General features: G+C 44.0%; 1 protein-coding gene and 1 non-coding gene across 4 annotated transcripts in view; one reads left to right on the top strand and one right to left on the bottom strand.

Moving 5' to 3' along the window:
* Positions 1 to 12,123: 12,123 nt before the first annotated feature.
* On the bottom strand, positions 12,124 to 12,195 carry TRNAE-CUC (transfer RNA glutamic acid (anticodon CUC)). The gene has a single exon. It is a non-coding gene; the product is annotated as a tRNA-Glu (tRNA).
* Positions 12,196 to 12,466: 271 nt separating this feature from the next.
* The window catches only part of NCOA7 (nuclear receptor coactivator 7), a 100,507-nt gene continuing 88,801 nt past the window's right edge, over positions 12,467 to 24,172 (top strand). Inside the window, exons 1-2 of one of the 3 annotated variants that reach the window (XM_055713380.1) lie at positions 12,467 to 12,986; positions 14,758 to 14,941. The gene's annotated coding sequence lies outside the window, so the exon portion shown is untranslated. Of the gene's footprint in view, positions 12,987 to 14,757; positions 14,942 to 19,366; positions 19,515 to 19,621; positions 19,713 to 24,172 lie in introns of those variants that run through there. The other 2 variants (XM_055713379.1, XM_055713381.1) reach the window with 2 other exon arrangements.

Here is a 24,172-nt window from a genome sequence, read left to right as displayed (position 1 = left end):
AACCCATCCCTGCCTGCATCAGCCGGTGAGGTGGGATTGTAATTTGCCTGAACTGTCCCACGGAGAAAATGGACGAGGGAGGGAAGAAGGCTCACCACCCCTGCACTGTAACCATCCTTGATATTCTTTGAAGTTTTTTCTTGGTGAGGGGGAATTTGACGTTTTTTGATTTGGGACACAAATGCTGCACTGCTGTACCAGCATGTTTAGCAGCATTCAGTTCTGGTGCCCTTCATCTTCCCTATGAGCAGTTTGAAGTATAAAGATGATATTAGTGAGCTGGCAAGTAAAGAAAAATCGGGCTTTATTTACATGAAAAAGAGCAGGTTGCAACCTTACTTGACTTTAAGCTGTTAACTATTAACCTGCCCTCTAAGAACTAAGAACCTGGTAGGAGGTCTCCCATACATCCTATCTTGTTAAAAACTAAAAACGGGCAGCCCCTGACCTGGTTCCACCTAAGGGATTCAATCTAATCGATGTGCCCCAAAGCATTACCACTTGTTGCCCTAAATGCAACATTTTACCTCATTGTACAAAAAAAAAAAAAAAAAGTATTTTTGAGAAATATTTCTAAGAGACTGATGAAGGTGTACTTATTTTAGCATTCTGAAACAGCTCACCATGGATGGATTTGTGCAGCCTGTGTGCTTGGGCTTATTCCGTTTTTACTCTCATGAAAGGTGCCAGATTCATGGACGCTGAGTTGCTGATGTCTCCTCTATTTCTTGTTTTGTTGTCTTTTGTCTTGTTTTGATTTTTAGTCTGAGTCATCTAAAGGGACCAGGACATGAGGCAGGAGCTCAGCCTTTCATGCCTGTTTATTCCTAGCCTCTGTTGGGAATGGTACCTCTCTGAGAACGGATGAAGATTTGCCAAGTGAGAAATTATTGGAGAAGCATATCTCACAGGTGCTGTTGGAAAGACATCAGAGGGTAATAGCTTCTGATGGCTTTGGTTGTAGCTGTGCTAGCAGGTCAGAGCTGAAGGAGACTATGCAATTTTTAACACAGAGCAAGTGAAAGCTGTTTCCTTGGCGTAACCATGATCCAAAAGGTAGGACTCATGGCTGTGCATGCGCAACCTTACTTCAGCCCTTTTCTATCTTTATTCTGCATTTAATGATGAATGGACCCGGAGAAAGAAGAAAGTCTGTAGTTCATATAATTTAGGACTAGATCATAGCACATAGCACAAGAACACAAATCAGGCTGCTTGCTCAAGAACAAGCAGTTGGCTTTGACTAACTTCAATGGGTGCGTTTGCAACCTTAAATTTCAGTTATCAAGAGGATCAAAGGAGGTTATGCAATTTCCTAGAATGTTTTTCTTAAGAGGAAAAAACTGAAAACCAATTCTGTCACTCAACATTAGCAGGCTCGAAACCCTAGCCCTCAGCAGCGCAAATAAAAAGCACTTAGGCTGCTGTAGCTGTGGGACTAACTGTGTCACACAGCACCAAGAGAAGATTATTACTCTAGAGAGGAGACAGGCAATTGAGAGGTGGTGCTGCCTGCCTTCCCTTTGCTCAGATCGCAAGTGAAGGAAATCCGGCATTAGGTATTGCCCAGGAAGAAAAACCGGCTACTGTGGCCAAGGGCTGAATGCATATATTTAAAGCAGAATAATCATATCCTGGCTGTGACTACATCTACCTGAGCAATTGCCAGGAGGTGCCAGTTCATGCTGCTGCCTCCTCAGTGTGAGCCTTCAAAATGTTTATTTGCAGCTATTCTGAAAGACGGTAAGTCAATCAGGATGTGATGAGATAAGTAAAAGGCATTTACCAAAGCCTGGGATGTGGATATTGGCAAATTCTTAGGGCTAGTGGAAACGAGAACTTTCTTCTTCATAATACAAAAATGGTCACAAGCATCTTTTCCTCAGAAGATACTACATCAGAAAACACTACTGAAGTATGAAGTTGGCTGTTACCGGCTCTGTAGTCACCAGTCTCATCAGTCACCTACTTCTACAAGCACCTATAGCCTGAGATCACACAAATGAGGACCTGACTGATTTAAGTCACAGGTAGTTTTGTCCAGCTTCAAGAAAAGATAAAGAAATAGGTAGATTTTTGTTTGCAAGCCGCATTTGTGTGAGGCTATTGCCTGAACCTGAGTGTAATTTTATTCAATGCTGAAATTTTTACTCGTGTTCTGTTCCTGTGCTTCGCCCTTTTACACAACAAAGACGTGCGTTTTGGAAGCCAATGTGTAAAGGTCTCAAAAGGGATGACTGCAGCAGCACATCTGACCATGACCAGGAGTGATAAGCAGAGGAGCACCAGGCAGGTGCTAGAAATGTTGGGATCTCATCTTGAGGGTAAACCAAATCTTTCCTGATTTACAAGTGAAACAAAATTTTGACACATAGTTATCTGAAAAGGGGTGGTTTCATTTGGTTTGGTGTTTGCATGGGGTTTTTTGCCTCTGGTAACTGCTGCTACTGGAAGTTGTAAAGTGCTATTAATGTGTAAGTACAGTCACTTAGCATTCAGTTGCCTAAATATTTGCCATATCCTAAGATGGGCTCCAATATCACTCTGGAACGTGCAGGTCTCCCTAGTGTCCTGTGTCACCTCTGCCAACCCTGTGCAGATTCCTGGGAAACCCGAGGTTGCTTAACCGGCACTAAATGCGTAATGTCAGGCAACTGAATTTCTCCTTCTGTATCTTGCATCATCTCTGGAGAGATAGAATTTGAATCTTAATAATATTTTCATGTGATTTAATTTTTTCAAAGAATCATGCTCCTTCTCACCTGAAGATACAACATAATAGTATCAAAATCATTTGGTGATAATGTGCTATTATTATCTATCAGTCTTATAAAACTAAGACCACTCAACAACTCATTCAGCACTAACTTCAGAATTTCTCTTAATGGTCTGGCTGTAGCAGTGGCAGGGATTGTAAGATGATGTCAATAAGGTTTCTTTTTAAAGGGATATTGTTCTGGATTCATGGTGACAGTGCAAAGCCGGGACACATGAATTAGTGTTGTACCAGGGAAATCAAAAAATCAGGAGCAAAAGGAAATGAATAGGGGAAATAAAAGGAAATTTAACTGGTTGAATTACTTTCATGGTCTGGAGAGGCAGACTCCTTTTTTACAGCTACAGCTACCGATACTGAATTCAAGCAAAGCTAAATGTTTAGACAATGTTTATCTGAACAGTGCTATCACTTATTCTACAGGAAAGTCCTTCTGAGGTGTTGACTTAATTTTGCTTTCTACACAGTCCATATTCAGCATTTTTCTCTTCTACAAAGGAAAGTCTTCAGGATGAAAAAAATACCTTGATGCAACACTGAAACAGTGATTGCAATCACCTAACAGCTGGGAAATTTCTAACTCTGTCCCCATCTTCATCTATGTTACACTGCAATACCTCCTTCTATGGAATCAACACACTGCTCCAGGAAACAGTGTCTTACTGGAAGATGTAAAGAAAAGTGTACCTGTAAAGAATACCCATAGATAGTATTCTATATTACTGTGGTAGGTGAAAATCTAGTAAATGAGTACAAGGCAATCCATAAACCTAAGGAGACAAAATTACAACTACTTAAAGGCCTATAATTTTTCCCCCCTAGTTTTGATTTAGCTCTGAACGCTGTATTTTATTTTTTCCATCTATCACAAGAAAGACTCTTTCCCAAGGAATTTAAAACAAAATGTTATGCATTTAAGGTATAGTTTCACAACTAGATTAGCAAGATGAGATTTGTTGTGTGTGGATAGTTAATTAGTTTTTAATGGCACTTCCCAGCACAACCCTTTTATAATATACTATAAAATATAAAATATAAAAATATAAAATACAACATATACTATAAAATATTTAACAAATATATAACAAATACAAAAATAACATTGTTTCTCTACCCACCTCCTCTCCCTCTGTTGCTTTCTAAATGTATTTTGGTGGAGGAGAAGGGAGTTTGTTTGTTTGGGTTTTCTTGGGTTTTTCTGAAGAGGCACTGGGGTAGCACGGAGGAGCAGTGGCAGGGCACATGGGCTCCTTAGATGTGAGGAGCATCTCCTTTCTTCTGAGCAGGCAAAGCTGCTTCCTTGCTTTTTCCCTCCCCTGCCCTCTGTTTGGGCAGTTCTCTCCCTCATTTTCTGACAGAAAGGGGATGCAACCACAGCAAGATCCCTGCTAGGCAGCCCAACTTCAGCAGCAGCTGGTGGCAAGGACGAGCTGCCAGATCAAGCTGTCCCAGTCTCTCTCACCGCACTCTTTTCATTTTGTTGATCATAAAGGCCAAAGTGTGTGTTTTTTGATAATTACCTCAGATCTTCAGCTGCAATCTGCCATCACCAGTGTCTGCTTCCTTCCCTCCTCCTGTCACGAGTCTGATACCCGTCCAGCTACAATGACTTTGTCCCTTCAATTTATTATTGCAGTTAGCAGATAAAAGTGCTAGAAACAGGAATCTCAAAACAAAACAAATAAAATGTTTCTTGATACTGCTGAAAACTGACCTTCATGTGCCGCCCTGTCCTCCTTCAAGGCCTGCTAAACCCACAAGAAAGATTCCCATTAGTAAATCACTATTGGATCATTAAACCTTTTTAAGGCAGTATGTGCCTTACCAAGAGAATGAGGATTACAACACAGCAGTGGCTGCTGCCCACTGACAATCATGGGAACCGACCTCAGTAATAAATCCATTAATTATCTGGCTCGCTTTGACCGGTTCTCACGCCAGAGCAGCTCCTTTGATGTGACCGTCAAAACCTAAGGATGCCCAATAGCAGTAGCCACCAACAAAACAATACAAAAGTAATAATTCAATATGAATATGTAAAACCTGCTTTCCCATATGCCCAACTTTTGCAGTGGGGTATTTCTGTGCCTGTGATGTAAACTGGAGACAAAAAAAGGGAAACAAACCCCTTTTTTCCTCTGTATATAACCTTTTAAGAGAAGAAAAGCTGGACACGAGAGATACTTTTTAGCTACCATTGATGTGCATGGCTTTTTCAGCAAAGGGGCTATTCCCTGTTGCTTTTTAAAATCAGTCTGGTAGTTCATCATTTAAGGACTGAACCTGCAGAGGGGCTAAGGATGTCCCTCTGAGGGACACAGAGGAACTATTCCTCTTCAGTGGGACTATTTGTAAAAATGAAGTTATTCATGCTTTTAAGTGCCTGCAGGACCAAAACTTTAGAGGACACATTCTCGTTTGTCTGATTTGCAAAAGTATTTAGTTATCAAGCTCCTTCTGATACATCAGAAGTGTAACTGTTTGTTAGCCTGCTTCTTGGTTGCCCATCTGTAAAGTGGAATAATGTTATTTAGTTTCTTGTCCTTGATCTTGTCTAATCAGACCTCAGACTCCAGGAGAAAGATTGTCTACAAACTCACGATCGTCTTGTGAGCACCTTTAACTAGAATTTCTCACCCTTACCATAAGCATCCAGTTAATACAAGATAGTAGCTGTCCTGGAGCCCGGATGCTAATGAGGGAAGCAAATTTCTGAAGGCATATGGGAAGACATGGAAGAAAAATCCCCTTCAAATTGTATGACCAGGGGAGAAGCAGAATTTATTAAATTACTTTTAGCTGTTCATTTTTTTTACTCTTAAAGAAAGAGTACTCTTAAAGAAAGTATTACAGCAAACTGTAATAAACACTAGGTACAAAACATTTTAAGATACCTGGTTTTCAAAAGGGCTGAGGTACCTGTAAGTATACCAACATGATAGGAATGAATAAATAGAGGACACTACTTTTGCGTATTGCTGTGCTGAGCTGTCATGAGGGAATCGCTGCCGTGCTTGGGGTTGGGTGACTTGCTTGCTCATAGGCAGATGGCTGCCTGCTTCCACTGCCTGCAGCATGTTTCTCTCACACTGCTGTGAGTTACCCACTCCCAGCAGCCCAGCAACGGAGTGCAGTCACCAAGAAAGCAGACAGGTGGGGAGTGACAGGCACCTCTTCTAAACTTCTGTGTTTCTGAAGTGTGACATGTTGCAGCGAGCTGTTGCATACTGCCTACATTCACAGTCACACCAGCAGCTCCAGCCACTCCTTTCTTACCAAACAGACTTGGGGAGGTCATGGTGGGAAGCTCAAAGGTGGGCACTTTGGAACCAGGTTTGGCAGGCAGGCAAGGGTGTCATGGTGACAGGAGCTCATGCTCATCTGTCCTCTCGTGCTTCACACACAGCTTCAGCCTGCTTGCTCAAAGGGAGATGAGTGCTGTATGTGTGGAGGGATGAAAGCCACCCAGCAGGCTACAGCAAGATGCTCCATTTCGATTGACCCAAGGCCATACTCTAAACAAATCTGAAGCTGAGACTTGCAGCCAGCTTGGGGTAGGGAATGAACAAACTGAAGGTTATATCCTGCAGAACTTCATCCTGATGGAATTAAACAGGCAATCTGTTATCTGAACAGAGGGGGTGATCATTCCTTTCCTTTAATTTATTTTGCTGGATCTCATGCACAGAACTGCAGCTTACACAATATCATTTATGCCATTTATGGAATACGGAGTTGTCATTTATGCCAAAAAATCCCTTGCAAAGGATGCAGGGCCAGTTTGGGTGCATAGCCACTTGGCAGCAGAGCTGCAGAAGGCACCCTACATGGCCATACTCCATCAACTGCCTTGGCCTTGCCTGTGTCACTGCTACTCCCTGTTACATGCAGTGGGCAGCACCCCCAGCCAGAGCATGTGTTGTAATATCAATTTATAGGCTGTTATTATTTTTCTGCTTTTGCGGGAAGCTGGCACCTCCCAGATCCTTTTTCCTGCCAGCAAGAGAAAGATTAGGCACAGCATAACATTGTCAATATAGTTTACTAAAACGTGATTAATCAAAAGAGCACATGGGAAACAAAGCATGGAAAAGCAGAAGGTAATGATTGACTGTAGCCACAAGGCAGTAATAAAAGGGGTCTAGAAAGCAGATTTTCAGCATGCAAGTGAAAAAGTTCAGGCTTTTAAAAGGATCAGAGCTTTCATAATTCCATGATCAGAGCACTTCTTAATAAGACATGGCAATTGCTCCATAAAGGACTTTTTGGAAAATGATCCTTGGATAGTATTATCTAGATCTGTGTGTGGTAATTAAATTTGCATTGGACTTTCATTACCATCACCTTAAATAAAATGCCTTGGTTTGGACAAAATAATTTCTCTTTTAACATAATTAGGAGTAAAATTTCCAGCTGTAGTTCTGAAGGGACAGTTCGTCCTAGCAGGATTTGAAATGATGTTGTTCTGTTTTTCTAGTTTATCTTACTGTCCAGGAGTTGTTCCATATTGAATCTGTACCTAGGAAAGAGACTTATAGTTACATTTTAAGATAGCAATATTTTACAGTAAGGATCTTGGGGAGAGATGATAGGATAGGGAGGGGGAGGGAAAGTCTGGAGAATGGATTGTATGCCTGAAAGCATTTTTTTTTCCTTCCATCTCCAGCAGTTTAATAAACACTTAGCCTTGTTTGTGTCCTTTGACTGCCATGGTGACAACAGCACCAATGTCATAGCGCAGTGCTCCCATGTTTTATCAGCCTTATGACTCTGTGCAGAAGGGAATGAAAGCAGACCCTTCTTGTCTCCCCAGGATCCTGACTTGGGATACAGAAATTCTGGTTCCTCCCTTTGCCTTGGCACAGATTTTTTGCATGATCTTCAGTTCAAAATCTACAGGTGAAAAGCAGAGGTGCTGCTGGCCCCTGATGGGAGTGGCTGTGAGGATGAACACGTCCACGGCCACATGGTTCTTTGTCACCCTGGTAATGGCATATATTATCAGTGTGTAAATGCCACAGACAGACTGAGGTATTAAAGAATCCGAGTCATACTCCTGATAATCCTTTCTAACTTCTCTTTTAAAAATGCTAGATTAAGGCTTTTTAAAAGCTTGAAAAACTTTCATGTACAACCTCACACTCAAGGAAACATATTGCATATGATTTGGCTTAATAACAGCTTCATCTGTACATGAAGTTGGCTTTATCAGCAAATAAAAAGCCTTCATTACTCTACAGCTCGTTGGAATTAAACAGGCACAATGTTAATCTACGGAATTAAACGTGAAACCTTCAGAGCAGGGACCGTGCTGGGAGGCATGCGTGGGTGGTGGCAGGCATGGGACCGGGGTGCCACCTCGTGGCATGTTCAAACTATATTTTTCTAAATAAGCAGAGGCTCAGTGCCTTGTAGAGGACAGCAGGAAGTTGTGCTTGTTTATGTCCACAATAAAACAAAAAATAAGGGAATAAGCAGACACCAGAATGTCCTGTGAACAGAATAAATCTAATGACAGCATGACTTCAGATAGAAGTGAAATATACAAGCAAGTAGAATATCTGCCATTAGGAAAAAAACAAAAGCTTTTGCTTTCTAAAGAGTCTGTTGGTGTAAAAGTCATGCACAATTTTACATTCATTCACAGGCAAGATATTTCATATAAGATTGGAAAAAACTTAAGAAGTAGAGTCAATGTAGGGCTACAACTTAAAGGAGGTAGCCAGAAAGAAAAGTTAATGTCAGAGATAGAAGATCAAGTTTGGATGTGAAAGCTCCTGCTCCCAAATATTCCAACAAAGTATGAAAAGTAAGAGTTAACAGTTTTAACCAGAAACTCAGCTGCTGGTTTAAACTGGTCTATAGTTAAAGTATAAGTTTCTTCCTTACCTTCCTTCTTTCTATTGCGGTGCATTCCAACCAATCTCTGCTGTGAGATGGAAGGCAATTGGTCAAGCTTTTGAGGAAGAAAAATTAAAATAAAAATACTTGTGATCCAGTACCTCAGAATATATCACAGTTAGAAGCAAATTCAGCTACACTGCAAGAATGTGATGATGATGATAATAATATTGATCTTATATTTGTTTGAAATACCTTTGGTTTAGCCTGTGCAGCCAATGTGCCAGATTGCTTTTGTAATGTGCTTTTGATTGTACTGCCAGTCCTCTGCAAAATAGCCCACCTCTTCTGGGGCTTCAGCATGCTAGTGTTATCAGTTTCTTATTATTTAAAACAAAAATATCAACAAAGACATTAGGAAAGCTGCTTCTTCCACCTGTTAAAAACAAGTACCCTGTTCCTTCCCTCCCTCCCATTAATGTAAGGCCCAATAAACAGGGAGTCAGACACTGCCATAACTGTTTGACCCATGCTGAAGATGAATGCTGATCCTGGGGTCTTTTCACCCCAAACCAGGACACCTTTAACCACAGTGGGACCTGAAGTGGCAGGATGCCAGCAAGAGGACTTGTTCCCACTCCTTGCTGGGTGGGTATTTATCCTCTGCATGAGGGCATGTTTCAGGTCTGACATCAGACTGAAAAGGGATTGGGAAGGCCATTAAGCAGCCTCTTCAGAGACTATGCTTCCATGCCTAGCAAAATACCAACAACTGTGCTCTTTCTTTGTGTGCAAGAGCTATTCTGGTGGTTTTTTTCAGGTTTTTAAAATCTTACATGTGATTATCCTTTCTCAGACGACCCTAAAGCTGGAGTCACGATGCTAAAAGCATGCAAACATACTACTACAAAATGTGTTAAAAGAAAAGGAAATGCTTCTTTTGTTCCTATCCTGTAAATGCATACCTATGTTTTTTCTGGAAAACTACTCAACACCTGAAATTCACTTGTGCTGCTTCTAAAATGACCCATCATTTTCTGAGGTAGAAAACAGCAACTTCTTCCATCAACTTGGTAAGGCATTTCACTGAGGCCAAAGAGGGTGGAATCTGAGAGCCCTACACAGCTATCTTGATGCAGCTTATGAAAACTGGTAATTATAGGGAAAAGTCCAAGATGAAATAATAAAATGAGGACTTCCAGGATCTTAGGAGACCCACTGAGGTATTCCCTTTGCCCAGTCGCACCCCCTTGATGAGATGCTTGCCCATCCCACTCTTAACAATCTCCAGCCACAGGAATGTAATAATTCTTTAAGTTACATCCTTTGGTCCTTGTATTTAACTATTATTTGGCACCTTTTCTTAACATCTAAAGGGAAACCAACAGTCTTTTTGACTGTTTGCTTTCTGCCTTAAAGGAAAGGTAATCCCATCCCTCTGCACCGCCTTGAAGCTTCTTTGTCATAAAAAATATAGTGGAGGACCTTGGGATTTCTCATGAGACACTCCTATCTGCATTGGAGGGCAGCCCAGACTGCAGTACGCCTCTGGCACACCCTGGGAAAGGCAGCCAAAGACATTTCTTCCAGTGGTGCTTTCACATCGGGGCAAAGTACTCCTGCATAAAGCATGGCCTGCCAGTATTACAGAGTTATATGGGTGATGCAAGGGCCGTGACTTGCTCCTAGCAGCAGGGAGGACCCCTGTTAAAGCATAATCTGCCAGGTGTGCTAGCCCCTGTTTTGCCATCTAAGATACTATATTCATTTATTTTCAGTATTTCTTGTTTTACCTGCAGCAGAGTACTGGGTCTGGCTAGGATGGAGTTAATTTTCCCCATAGCAGCCATCATAGTGCTGTGCTTTGTATTCCTAGCTAGAAGGGTGTTGATAACACACTATGTTTTGGTTACTGCTGAGCAGTGCTCGCACAGCATCAAGGCTCTCTCTTCCAGTACTGCTGCCTCCAAGGCCAGTAGGCTGGGAAGAAGGGGGGAGAGTCTGGTAAGGGACACATCTGGGACAGCTGACACAAACTGACCAAAAGGGATATTCACTACCATATGACTGTCATGCTTACCAATAAAAGCTGAGAAGGGTGGGGGGAGGCATTAATTGTTAAGGCATTTGTCTTCCAAAGCAACTGCTATGTGTACTGGGGTCCTGTTTGCCAGAAAGTCAATGGGCATCACCTGCTCATGCAAAATAGAGATATTTTTTTTTTTTGCTTTGCTCCCACACATGGCTTTTGCTTTCTTTCATTAAACTGCCTTTATCTGTCCTGCTGAGGGGGGCTGAGAGAGCAGCTGGGTGGGCACCTGGTGACCAGCCAAGGTCAGCCCACCACATGCAGGTACTGCTCCAACATGAAAAAAGAGGTCCTCCCACTGCCCCCTCTCTCACCCCAAAAATCATAGCCAGAGGTGGAAGGAGCAGGGCTACAGGTAAAGAAGAGCAGCTCTTGCCGGAGCCCTGGGCGCAAGTTTGGGTGTGCAGCTGACGTGCTCTGCTACAGGACAGGGCTGGGAGCTCCAGGAGGAGGAGGGGAGGCACCCACTGCTGCAGGACTGGAAGGGGCTTTAACCCATTCTTGTCACCTCTTTCCTCCACACCTGCTGGGACACCCACACCGTTTTTAGGAGCTGAGGTGTGGTGAGGGCTTCACTGCAGGAGGGAGCAAGACAGGTGCTAATGACACAGAGGTATTAAAACTCCCTTTGCCCTCCCCATTTATTTCTTTCCACCTCCCAAAGAATATTTGGGATCTCTCTCATCCCCCTGACCATATACACAACAACCCTGCATGGTAGGGGCTGTGCAAATACACTGCAAAACAGTCTGTTTGGTCCTCAGGGGAGAAAGCGTCATGGAGAACAGCAGCCCCCCTCATGCTAGGGTGGAGATGAAGGGGATGACAGGGGACAAACCCTCCCCACCCTCTCTGCGGGAAACAACCCTGTCAGAAAGGCACGTGCACACCAGTGACAGCTAAGGGAGTCCCCACTGCCATGGCTCAAACATTCATGACAATACCAAATGACTGTTCGTCTGTGAGGGTAAAGGTGTGGGAACACCCTTAGCCAGAAAAAAAAACAAAAGAAACTATGGTTATTTCTAAGTGCTGGCTGACAGCCTTGCCTGTGCCCCTCTCTCTAGGCAGACACTGCTCAGCAGCCCTCTGCTGACTTCCAGAAACCCTATGGGTGGGCATGGGGTGTCCATAGGCAGTTTTGTGAAGGGAAGACTTCCAGACAGGTGCTGCGCACGGGTCAGGGTGCTGAGACTTTGTACACAACCTTCACGCACGATGCCTCCAAACTGCCAAGCATATCTTAATTTTAGTTTTAACTCGCTGCTGCGCAGCTACGCCGAAGCCTCCGGCTCGCACAGCAGGCGGCTGGATGCTCCCTGAACTGTAAATGCAGAAGGACTAGGTCTGAAGGAACCCTAAAAAACATGAGAGTCTGCGAGGGTAGGGGTGGGGATAAGAACAAGAAAATTGAGCTTTCCCTGACCGGGAATCGAACCCGGGCCGCGGCGGTGAGAGCGCCGAATCCTAACCACTAGACCACCAGGGATGCGTTGGTACGGAATGCATCTGCTTCGCTAAGAACTGAGTCCAATAACCACACCCGTTCCGTGCCGCACCACCCTGCTGGCTGGTCTTCTTTGTGCTCCCGCCTTCTGGGCAGTACCAAGTCCCGGAAGCATTGTGTGTAGGGAGGGACGTACCGTTCCACCCTACGGAAGGGGGCGGGCGGTGGGGTGGCGAGCAGAGGGGGCGCCTCAGGCGAGGCGGGTGACGGGCTCTCGTTGGAGGAGGCAGGGGGGATAGCAGGGGGAAGGCCGGGCGGGACAGGGCCTCAGGCCCTGCGGTCAGTCCGGCGGTACCGGAGCAGGAGCAAGTGTGCTCCGCACAGCGCGGCAGGCGAGGGCTGCGCGGCCCGGGCTAGAGGGTGGCTCGTTAGGAGGAAGGCTCCGGCGTGTGCGGCGACCGGGGCTCCCTCCTCCCGCAGCCCCAGGCCGCTGGGCTTGTGGCCGCCCCCGGCGGGAGCGGGGCTGAGCGAGGTTATTTTTAGCGCATTTCGTGTTGCCCGTTCACGCTGTGCCTCACAAGACGGTCTCCCTGCGGGATGTTGCTGTAGCGGCTCCCAGCAGGGCCTGTCAGCCAAGCGCTCCGCGCCGCAAAGACCGGCCGGCGGCTGCCGCGAGGGGCGGGACGCGCGCGCTGGTGGCGCTTCCCGCCGCGCGGTCCCGGCGGCCCCTCAGGCAGGCTGCGGCGGCAGCGACCGCAGCTGCGCCGGTTTTCGGTGTGGGGTCTGCAGGGGAGAGCCGATCGCCTCGAGTGGGAGCCTGTGGCTCCGCAGAGGTAAACGGGGTTGGCGGTTGGCTTGGCTTGCCTTGCGCAGCCAGGGCCTTCCCACGCGGCGGGGAGGGATCTGTGACTTGGCTGCTCTCGGTAAGGTTGCTGTGAGAGGGGTGAAGGCTCTGCCATCGATGCAGATGACATCTGCATAAGTGCTTTTTCTTCCGGTGTCTTGATTTCATTAGCAAAGTAGATCTGCAAGCTGTACTGGCAAAAGTAATTTTTCCTGTTTAAGCAATGTCCGTAATATAAGAGGGTTTGTTCTATGCAAGCAGATTTCTCTAGTTCTCAAACCCTCTGCCTCTGAAATGCACTATATGAGAAACCTTTTCCATGTTAAGATAGGTAAGCTTCAGACTGTATGCTTGCGGACTCTGCAAATACACAGTAGCTGATCTTTGAAAGCTTTAGAGTCCAAAAACAAACCTGGGGAGACCACTTTCCTCAGGGATGTACTCAGGAGGTTTGGTGTTTGATTTCTGCCTCACGAGAGTCCCTGTTCAGCCAGTGGTTTATTTCATCCCAAACCCTTCATGGCAGCAGGCTTGAACAAAATGTCTATCCTGATTACGATGGAGCTTGCTTTTGTCAAAATCGAGCAATTTTACTGGGCAGTGAGGTAGATAACTTAAAAAATGTGAAGTTACCATAAGGCCCTGCTAGATACAGTCTGTCTTATATACTGTAAGAACTGCATTTCACATGCATATATTAATAGCACCTTCTTTGGTAAGACCAAGGTATTTCAGGCCTTGAGGAGACAAAGCTGTGGAGCACTGGAGGCAGAACACAGCTCAGAATGAGACACCACCATGTCCTGAGGCCATTGCAAAGAGGGGGATGTGCTTATGTGAGAGAGGTCACCTGGTCCCAGAAGGTAGCTTTGCCCCTTGAAGAGAAAGGCAAAGTGGGACCTGGTTTCCTGCAACTCAGAACCTACCAGGAACACCAACCAAATATTAAGGTGGCTCTATACTGCAGAAACTGAACTACCTTTAAAGGAGTTTGCATGCTTCACTAGGTCCACAGTGTCATATTTAAAAGCATAGGCTTCTCCACCCTGGGGGCTTCTCAGGTGGGTTTTGAGGGGTACTGATTTCAGTGCTTCTGTGGCTGTGATGCTAGGAGCGCTTGAGACAGGTAGGTTATAACTAAGGTAGGTCCACCCACATCAGCTGCATTTGCAGTGTTGCAGATGTGTGTTACAGAAGGGTTGTTGCCATTGTTTGTTCTTAAAGTGCCTCCGTTGTGTGATACCTCAGAGGAAGGTGGGGTGCACCCCCTGATTCTTAAGCTGCCTGAGTGACAGAGATTAAATATTCTCTACAACAATTTCAGAAAAGTAGCTGAGCCTATGAAAGACAAGATCTCATGGCTGATGGCAGGGCAGGCAAATGTGTTTTGTCCATGCCTTAGGAAGCTGTTAGATGTAGAAACAAATAATTTTTGCTCTGTTATGCTTGACAATTATCAAGTTATTTTCAAGATGTGTAATATACTAAATTTTTATTGAGCAGTGAAAGGTTTGTTGATTACAGCTGTGAGAGTAATGAAAACTGTAATGTGTGTACTAGAGAAGTTTTACTGAAATAAATATTTTCCTGGATGTGATCTATGGTTGTGGGGGCAGGGGGCTGACCACTAGACCACCAGGAAAGTAGCATTGAGAGTCATATGAGGTATAGTTATTTTTAGAAAAAATCTTTCTTTTCTGTACAAGTCATGTGCACTGACAAAAGATTATGCCTCTTCTCTAACTTCCTATATCCAATAGAGAAATGCTTCAGTGAAACTGTCAGCAATTCAGCCTCCTGCCAGTGCAGAAGCAGCCAGTGCCTGTGCCTGCATCCCTTTCTATGCTAGCTGAAGAAGAATGGTCTTCCCAAAAGTGCCAGGGAAGGAATGTCAGAGGCTGATGTTTCTTTTCACTTAACGGAACAGTGTGTCAGTGAAACCAAGTGAGTAACATTCAACATTAGAGGTACTGTACCCCAGCTTTCACAGTTTGGTATGCAAAGCTGAATTTTGGAACCTGAAAAAAATCTGAGTGATTGCTTTAGATACAAGCTAAATTAAAGCATGCAATTAACTTGTCTGTTCCATATGAATATATTGCATATTATTATTACTTTAATTTGCCGTGTTAATTGATGTGTGATAGTAGGCTTACTGTGTAAAAATGAGTAAGAATAACATCAATATTGCTAATTTACTGAAAGTGTATTATTTAGGTATGTTTCTGCTATAAAATGGTAAGTAAAAATTGTCTTTAGTACTTGGGGTACATGCTTCAGCAGCAGTGAAAATCCTTGATTTGCACAGAAACTGTAAATAGTATTTATAAGCATGTGTAATGTGTACATTTATCGCTCTTCTCTTTCCTCAAATGTATATTTGATCTGGAAAATCTTGACATCAGCTTTTTTTGCTTTAAGTTAACCTGACTTAAAGCGTACATCATCCCAGTTTCAAGGGGTTGGAGAGGAGAGGGAAGGAAAAGATGATGCACAGTCTTTTGCTATTTTATGTTTAATTTCCATGCACGGTCAGAATGGTTACTCAACTGTTAGATTATAATGATTTTCTGGAGGAAAAAATACTATTTTATTTTATATTTCTTATATCTGTTTTCACCATAATACTGTTTTTATGTAAATAATCTAAGGAAAAAAATCTTGAAAGGCGTTGTCCAAATGTTACAGCAGTTCTGATACTCCTAGCTCCGACATCATGTTCCAAGCTGTAGGGTGACTTGCTCTCTCTTCTTGTAGTTTAAGTTAAATAGGGCTAGGGGGCAGCATGTGAGAATTTGCAGTGTCATGTCTTAATACTGTGCGCACTAGTCATTTAGTATTTACAGAAAATATTTTAAAGATCCTGAAGAAAAGTGGGGGAGTTACCAGCAATTATTTTTATAAATACTTTTACAATTTTTTGTATTGTTTTCCTTGTTCTTCCCCTGACACCGTATTTGATCCAGGAAAGCCTGTGTCAGCTTTTTTTCTCTTAGCCGGTGTTGAAATGCACATGATTCTGGAGTTTGGGATAAGGTATGGTGGCGGGGAGTTTCATCTAGTGTCCACTGAGCTCAACCAGATACCATAGTTGAAACAAATACGACTTTTTTATCACCTGTCAATGTAACTCAGCAAATTCCTTTTCTTTTACAGTCTTTCTTCTGCAGAGCATTTTGGAAGCAGCTTTTGGTTTGCTCTACCAGACAGTAGAAATGGGTGCACAGAATCAGTTATTAGGGGAGAACTTCTTATAAAAGTTTCAAGCTGTGGTTTCTTTCTCTTTCATTTTTGTGAAACTTGTAGAAATTTTCAATACCTCTTTTTTAATTTTATTTTAATTTCATCAAATGATGAAATTAATTTTGAATTGAGTTATATCTAGACAATCAATTCAAAGTTACAGGGTTAGTTGGGGACACTCAGAAAAATCATCATTACATAAACTGAAGAAACCAGGCTAAAAATAGCAATGTATTGTTACAGAAGTCAACCCCTAGTGCATGGTAGGATCAAGCAGAGCCTCAATTATGAATAAAAGTCTGCCTGCGTGAAACCTATTTTGTGACTGCTTCACGGTGAATAATTGTAAGAGTAATTGGGGAAAACCAGGATGACTGCTAATCAAAAAAGAAAAGATTGGTGTCACCTTTATTTTTATATCTTTTAAAAACAGGACTGTTGCAGTATTCAAGCTCATCAGCGTAATTCTTTATGGCAGGTTGTATTTCTTAAATGAGCTGTAAGGTAACAGTTGCCAATGTTAAAAAAAATAATTGCATGAGCCACACATAGGCAATACAATATTTATTTCTGATATTAGTGTAAGCTGATCTGAGTGCAGGCCATGAACATACTATACCTGTGACAAGTTTTTTTTCTCTGTAATGTATGCAGCTCTATTAATATACACTGAAGTGTGTATTATGGAAGATCAAAACCCATTCAAACATTGTACTTAAGTATCCCAAGTTTGTTCTGTCTTCCATGTGTTACTATGCATGGGAGTTTTTCTGAGAAATCTTTTTCTAGGGTAAAAAGTCACAATTTGGAAGTGATTCAAACAGAAAACTTGCATTTTTATCTCCATCAAAATAGTGCAATCAGTGATAAAACAAATTTGCCCAATCCTGAAATGAGTCACTGACATGACTCATTTTTTCTATATTTTCCTAGGTAAAATATTTTCCTAGGTAAAGATATTCTAAGCATTGATAGCACAAAGACACAGTGAGTTAAACAGTGTTAGGTAATTTGTATTCAAATTAATTGCCATGGAATGTATTGCCACGGGAAAGAGAAAACCACTCAGACTGTCTTCTATCCTCTATGCTGTAGACATCAAAACTAAATTTTATTTCAGAGGTTTTATTTCAAGTGTGATGTGTGTGTATATCTATCTATCTATCTCACGTTCATCGTTGTAATGTCAGGCATGACCTCTTACTTCCAGACTGAGTAAAATAAAGTGATACAATTGCATCCCACTCGCACAGTGTCTTCTAATGACATGAAGTCTGTGGGCTGAGCTCCAGGCAGTAACCCAAAGTGTCATAACCACAGCTTGTATGATGCTTCTGTTCCAGTCCAAGCCTGCTTATTCTGCTGCTCTGACAGGAGTTTGAGTGATTTCTTCCTCATGCCAGTAGGCTAGAATATGTATTTGAAATGCTTGGGGCAATGTAAATACTGTAGAAACACATAGTTTCTTTGTCTGCTCTATGGAATCTGTGCATTGCCCTCATAGAGCTTTCTACACAATACAATAGAGGTGACTGTGCTTGGAATTAGATGGATGGTGAACTGGTACGTTAGGACAGATACACCTTTTTCTGGAACTCAAGTAAGGTGTTAGTCACTGTCATTGTTGTGCAGGTTCAGCTAAGAAATAAATAGGGTTTCCACCACTCTGATGAATAGGGCTGCATATCTTCTGCGATTTGGCAAAAGAAGTCAGGTAAATGGTACTATTTTAGGTCTACAGTTTTCTTCTTTTTTTTCCCCTGTTTTGTTATCTAAACAGTGCTGGAGCAGTAACTGAGAGCAGGGCGTCGTTTTTCTGTGTTGTGCTAGAGAACCCTCGTGCCAGTGAGGTCTTTGAGATTTTAACCAATGTAACTTCGGGTTTGCCCATCTTTTGCCCGAGTAATAATACACATATAAGATGTCGTAGCTGCAGTATGCTTTCAAAACATATCCTCTAAGCAGGAGACTACATTTTAAAGAAAATCTGTGTCTTGTAAACTGTTTTGGGAAAAAAAAATCAGATGCAAACTTCAATTTTAGCTGGAAGTACTGCAGCAAATTCAGTGGAGAAGTCAAGGCAGTTACTGTCCCGCTACTGACACTGCATGGTAGAAAGCATATGCTACGAGTAGGGTGATGGTAGTGGTAGGGTGTGGCTGTGTGTCCATAGTGGAGTTGCATTTGGTCCTGAAAACAGCACATACGATTTTTAAATGGTCTTTAAGCAGCTGTTAGATTAAAATGTAAGCCTCTAACAAATACCTTTATTACTTAGTACTTGTCAGATTTATAACGTTATATTGACTAAAAAAAAATATAAATTATTCTTGAGACACCAGTGTACCACTTGCTATTTTATCTTGGCAGACTTTCTTAGCATCTGTTGTGTATATGTGTATGTATACACTTTGTGTTACTTGAAGTTTTTATTTATGTGGGTATCTACCTGTCTTCAGGCTTTTGTCTTGAAGAATGTGGCACTGAATGATGTTACGATACCTTTTAGGCCTTTCCCTAAGCTTTCCAGTCTTTTCAGAGCTGATCACTGACTGGAGGAGGGAATGGGAAGCTAGATCTTGTTTAGGCTAGCTGCCAACATCTAGAAGGGTTACCTGGAGTCACCTCAGGGAAGGGAATGGAGTTTCTGGTAACTGTAGTGGGTTTGGTTTTTTGGGGTTGGCTGAAGAAGCCTGCATGCTGGCACTGTGGAAGAAGCAGCAGATAAAGCTTCCAGGCGTTTGCCATAGATCTAAAGGCTTTGGTTAACCTCAGTTTCCCAAATCGGTGCTTTTCTTTTAGTACTTGCCCTTGAAAAAACGCCTCCCCGGCGGCCGGGCCCGGCACTTGGGCTTTATAAAAAAATACGCCGTACCGGGCCCTCCGCTGGGCCCGGAGACCGACCCCCTCCCCAGGCCAGGGCCTGCCGGCGCTGCGGCGGCCGGGTGCCGAGGCCCGTGGGGCGGCCTGGGGGAAGCGCGACCGCCTCTCCCGCCCAGCGCCCCGGTGCGGGCCCGCTCCTGCAGCCGGCGGCCCCCAACCCGGCGCGACCGCGACCCGCCGCGGCCAGGGCGGCAGGGCGGGGCCGAGCGGGAGGCGGGATCGGCGGGGCGGGGCCGCGGGCCGGGCCGGGGTGGAGCGGCCTGGCTGTCGCGGCTCTGGCCGAGCGGGGAGCGCTGCAGCCGGCGCTCCCGCAGCGACTTGCTGCCGCCGTCCGGCAGCGGGGCCTGGGCGCCGCGCCGCGGGGCCGCCATGCCGCCCGCCCGCCCTGCAGGTGCGCGCCGCGGGGGAGGGCGCGTTGCTTTCCTGTTTACGCCGTGGCGAAGGAAGGCGGGGGGCGGGCGCGACTGCTCGGCCACGGCTTTGTTCCCGGGCGGGGACCGGGCGGGGAGCCGAGCGCCGGCGGGGCGGGGGCGCGGAGGAGCCGCTTGCCTGCGCGCTTGTTTGCAGGGGCAGCCCGGCGGCGCGGGAGGTGAGGGGCGGCCGCGCGCCTGATGCATTTCCGCCGGTGCGTGCGGGGCCGGGGGCGCGGGGCGGCCGCCGTGACCCGCCCGCGGTGACGGTGATCCGCCCGCCGCGCCGTGCCTGCGAGCCCCGGGTGCCGCCGCTGCGGCCGCCTGTAGCCAACCGGCACAGCTGCGTGGGTCGCTTTGCTGGCTTTCACGGCTTCAAGCCTCGTTTATTTCCTCCCTCCCCGGATCTTGGCTGATTTACTGGAATGTTCCAGGCTCTCTATATATTAATTTATAGTCTCAGGTTGTCATGATTATGAAGTGCTGCCGGGTGCCAGAGCTGTGTTAGTAACTGGGTTTTGTTTCCTTAATTCGTGCAGCGGCCTTTCCTCTCTGTACGTCATCATACAGTGCTTCAGAGTTGTTTTTTGGCTGGAGGGGTTTACCTGTGCGGGTGATGTGTGTACCGTACTGTGGGGCTAAAGGATGCAGTAACTATTTGTCCTCTAGGTGATGAAATAAGATGATGAACACTTCAGCTTAGTAACAGGCTTTTACCATGTGTTTACTTTATATGCCACAATTACTGTTCTCCCATTAAGTAGTCATACATTGCTTGTATTAATGCATAATGATGGACTTTTAAGACTGGTAGCTGCCCATTAATCGATTATAGTTTGCCTCAAATGTTGTGACCCAGAGTAAGGGCTTGTGTTTGGATGACACTTAAAGTGCATATTGATGAATTTTCAGAGTATATTGTATCAGCAAGTGTTTACATAGCATGGGAATCATATTTTCATAATATTGTTCTTTGTGATGTGTATGCATACACACACAGAGTTCAGAAAATTAATGGAGAAGGCAATAGAAAATGCCAAGAAAAGTATGTGTGCATATATATACTCTATGAATGAAAATTACTTTATCAGAAGTCTATGTCTTTAAGGTAAGTCAGGGTTAAAAATATCTGAGTTCTAGTGCATTTCAGGCTGATATATTTCATCCGTTTACCAGGAAAATGCTCATAAATGTATACAGAATATTTTAAGGATCTAACCAGGATGTAATGTTGGTCCTGTGAAGAGCTGTATTGAAGCTGATGGGACTGCTTGTAGAAAAATCAGTCTGATTGTTTTCTCCCCCCCCCCTTTTTTTTTTTTTTAATAATGGATCAAAATCTTGGGCTTGGAGTGAAAGTCTGTGCTTCAATTAAATTCAGTACCTTTTATCTTGTTCTGTATTTTGTTATGAAAAAAAAACCACTTCTAGAAAACTTGATTTGTCTTAAGTCAGTTGCGAGGCACAGTCTCTAAGTCTCGCGCCTTGCTGTTGCCCAGTGTCCTGTTCTCACTGCACCAGTGGTCAGGCTCCCATTTGGGTTTGTCATGTCAACTGCTGAAATGATAAGTGGTTCCCTTTGGAGTTGAAGTGACTTGGAATTGATTTAAGCAGTCTTTGTCTTATATAGGAACACAGCTTTGTTGCTTTCTGTATCTGGGATTTTGAAAGAGAAGGGTAAAGTTGGCTGCGGATTGACTGTAGTAAATATTTGACTAGCTTATGGTCCTGACTTCAGTGGACAGTTTGCAAATCACTTACAGTGTTAGGGAATAAATCCCTCTATTCAAATAGAGGTGAATTCATTAGAGAGTGATTCGGGTTGGAGAATAACATTTCTTCAAAAAGGTTAACAACACTCTAAGAATCCTATAGATGGGTACTGCAGCTAGAGTGGCTTCCTGCAGTCACCCATACAAGTGAGTGTTTCAAAGGTGGGGAAATCAGTGTGAGCCTCTGCAGCGTGATCTAACACAAGAAATTGCTGCTCCAGGCAGCTGGAGATGTTTGCAAATTATAATTGTGATGGAAATGAAGAGTGAAGGGACTTGATTTTCCTTTCTTTCCAGCAGGCATTGAAGGAAAGCTGGAACATAACCAATGTCAAGAAAAATGGTATAACTCCCTGTCTGGCACCTGGTTTGTGCCCTCTGTGTCTTGGCAGGTGCCAGATGCAGCAGCAGACAGTCGTGGCCTTCAGCTCTACTGGCAAGGTGCATCTAGTATCATCACCCAACAAGCAGCAGACTGACAAATCTCTTCTTCCTTGTGATCAATAAGCCAAAAAGGTCTAAGTCTTTACAGGTGCAGCTCTTGTTTTAGTGAGGTATCTGCTCACTGGTGTAGTTATTGATGGTGGGGATGGCTTTTTGCCACAAAGTTAGTGGTTTCTCACTCCCTGCTGTGAGGGAGCTGGGCCTCGGGATCTGCACCCTCGTGGAGGAAAATGTACAAGTCATGCTGCTGCTGTTGCAAGTTTGTCCTGGGGCTTAAGATCACTTTCCCCAAAAGAGGAAACAATGCTGCAGTTGAGGAGTGGAGTCAGCATTAAGAGGGCTTACTTAGGTGGCCAACTTTCACCAGGAAGAAGAGCAGGGTAGGAGAAACAAGTTTTCATATTTTTTCTTATTTTTCTAAATCTGACTGGTTTCTGTATTCCTGTGTCATTTTTCCCTTGCCAGATTCATGAAATGGTGAGGCAGTGACGAAATTCACAGCAAGCTAGAGGGATTGTATTTCCCCCACAAACATAGTGTTTCAAATAGATATATTAAACACATACATGGGAGTGTTTTTTTCTTCCTCGCCTTTTCTTTGCAAACCCTTCTGATTGTAGGTGGAAAGTTATACTTCTTTGTTCTTGATCAAGATGTCAAGTGGGTATGAGCAGCTGTGCCACTGCTGGAAGGTGTCTGTTATGAACTGTTTGTTCAGTTTAGGGGTGGGTAGTGCGCTGCAGCAGAGCAAGGCGCTGTGGGTGTGTATCTGCAGTCTCTCCTTGCTTGCCTGCAAGGGCAGGGTGCAGTCAGGCTTCGTGGGATCTGTTGGTACCTCCCAGTGGGTTGCAATGTAGAAGATAGTAACTAAAGTGCCAAGAAAGGTGAGTGACTCCAGGTGCAATGCTTTGCTCTTGCACTTGTGCTGCTCCCAGTCTCTGATGAGTCTTGGTGAAATAGTACCAGTACTTCAGCTTGGTACCATATAGCATCCTAGTGACATGCCTGTAGTTACTTGAGACTTAATTACTTGTCATGGATCCACAGTTTATCCTTTAGGAAGACTTCTGGCTTCAACTTGGAGGTCTCAATGGATAGAGTACTTATCATAATCTTAATAAGCATTTCTGATTGTTATTTATCTTGTTTTTAAGATGCGAGCTGTGCTTTCCATTGCGTGTTTCAGACTCCGTCTGTTGTCATGCTATGGCCTTGTCAGCTAGATGAAGCTGTTCCCTGCTCTCAGTTATTCTGTACCCTGTAGTACTCATGTTGTAATGAAGCATTAGGCCTCCTCTTTGATATGCTACGTGTCGATCCCACTGAGGTGCCATTTTTTTTTCTTTTGTAGCCTTTGTTATGGCTACTATGTGTGTTTTACAGGGTGGGTTTTTTTTAAACATCCCATTTGAAATGCAGGCTGTATGATTACCAATCATATTAAGATACAGTAATATCAACCTGGTTAACAGGAACAGAAAACATCCAAGTTGATCAGGGAAGTTATACCTGATTATACAGGCAACATTTGCATTTACCTTTTGGTTACAGTGTTAAATTAGGATTTGTTTATGTTTAATTCTGTGTTCACTTAGCAGGACTTAAAAGCCTTTTATTAATAGTGACTAATTTGTAGGAAGGAAAATTTCTTACAGTAGTCTCACTCATTAGTGGCTGACTTTGGGATCTTCCCATAGTGTTTCTGTAGATACCTGAGAGCCATTTCCCCAAAATCTAAGACTCCCCAAGCAGAAAAGAGCTGTCCTAGTGTACCAGTTAGACGAAATCACAGCTTTGTTTTACAGAAGTTCACAGTGAGAGCTACTGCTTCCTTGAACTCAGCCTTATCTGAAGAAAAGGTGATTTATTCCCTGACTCATTTTTCAAGTAAATTTAACCATTTCTAACAGTGATTTCTCTATCTGCCACTACTCCTGTCTGTTTTTTTCTGCTTTCTCTCCCACATACCATCTGTCTTATTTCTGGTTTCTTTTCTTTTGAAATACTCTAAGCTAATGCAGCACATAGAAAAGAAGTATGAATATTTATAAACCATCACTGCCACCTTGTTCTGAGGGGAAGAGGTATGGATAGCTTCCTGCCAAGTCAGTTGATGCTGGGATTGCAGAAACCAATTGGGATCTGCCTACTTGGATTACTTGGAGGGGATGCTACAAGGAACAACTCAGTATGGTCAGTGGTTCAGCAGTATTTGCGTGCTGTGTCAGTAGTCATTGTGCATGAGTAACATAGTAGGCAGCTGTAGTTAACTGTCTTGTGGTCAAGTAATGCCCCAGTCTGGTGGCAAGGGCTTTATTTTACTGTCGCCTTAAGCGGCAGCATTTCTGTATGCTTTGTAAGTAGCTGTACTGATGCCAAAGACCTGGACACTTCTGATAAAGCTGGGTATAATACTGTATGCA

This window comes from Falco cherrug, chromosome 6 (genome assembly GCF_023634085.1).
Source record: "Falco cherrug isolate bFalChe1 chromosome 6, bFalChe1.pri, whole genome shotgun sequence".
NCBI lineage: Eukaryota > Metazoa > Chordata > Aves > Falconiformes > Falconidae > Falco > Falco cherrug.
This window is presented reverse-complemented; position numbering and strand designations above follow the sequence as displayed.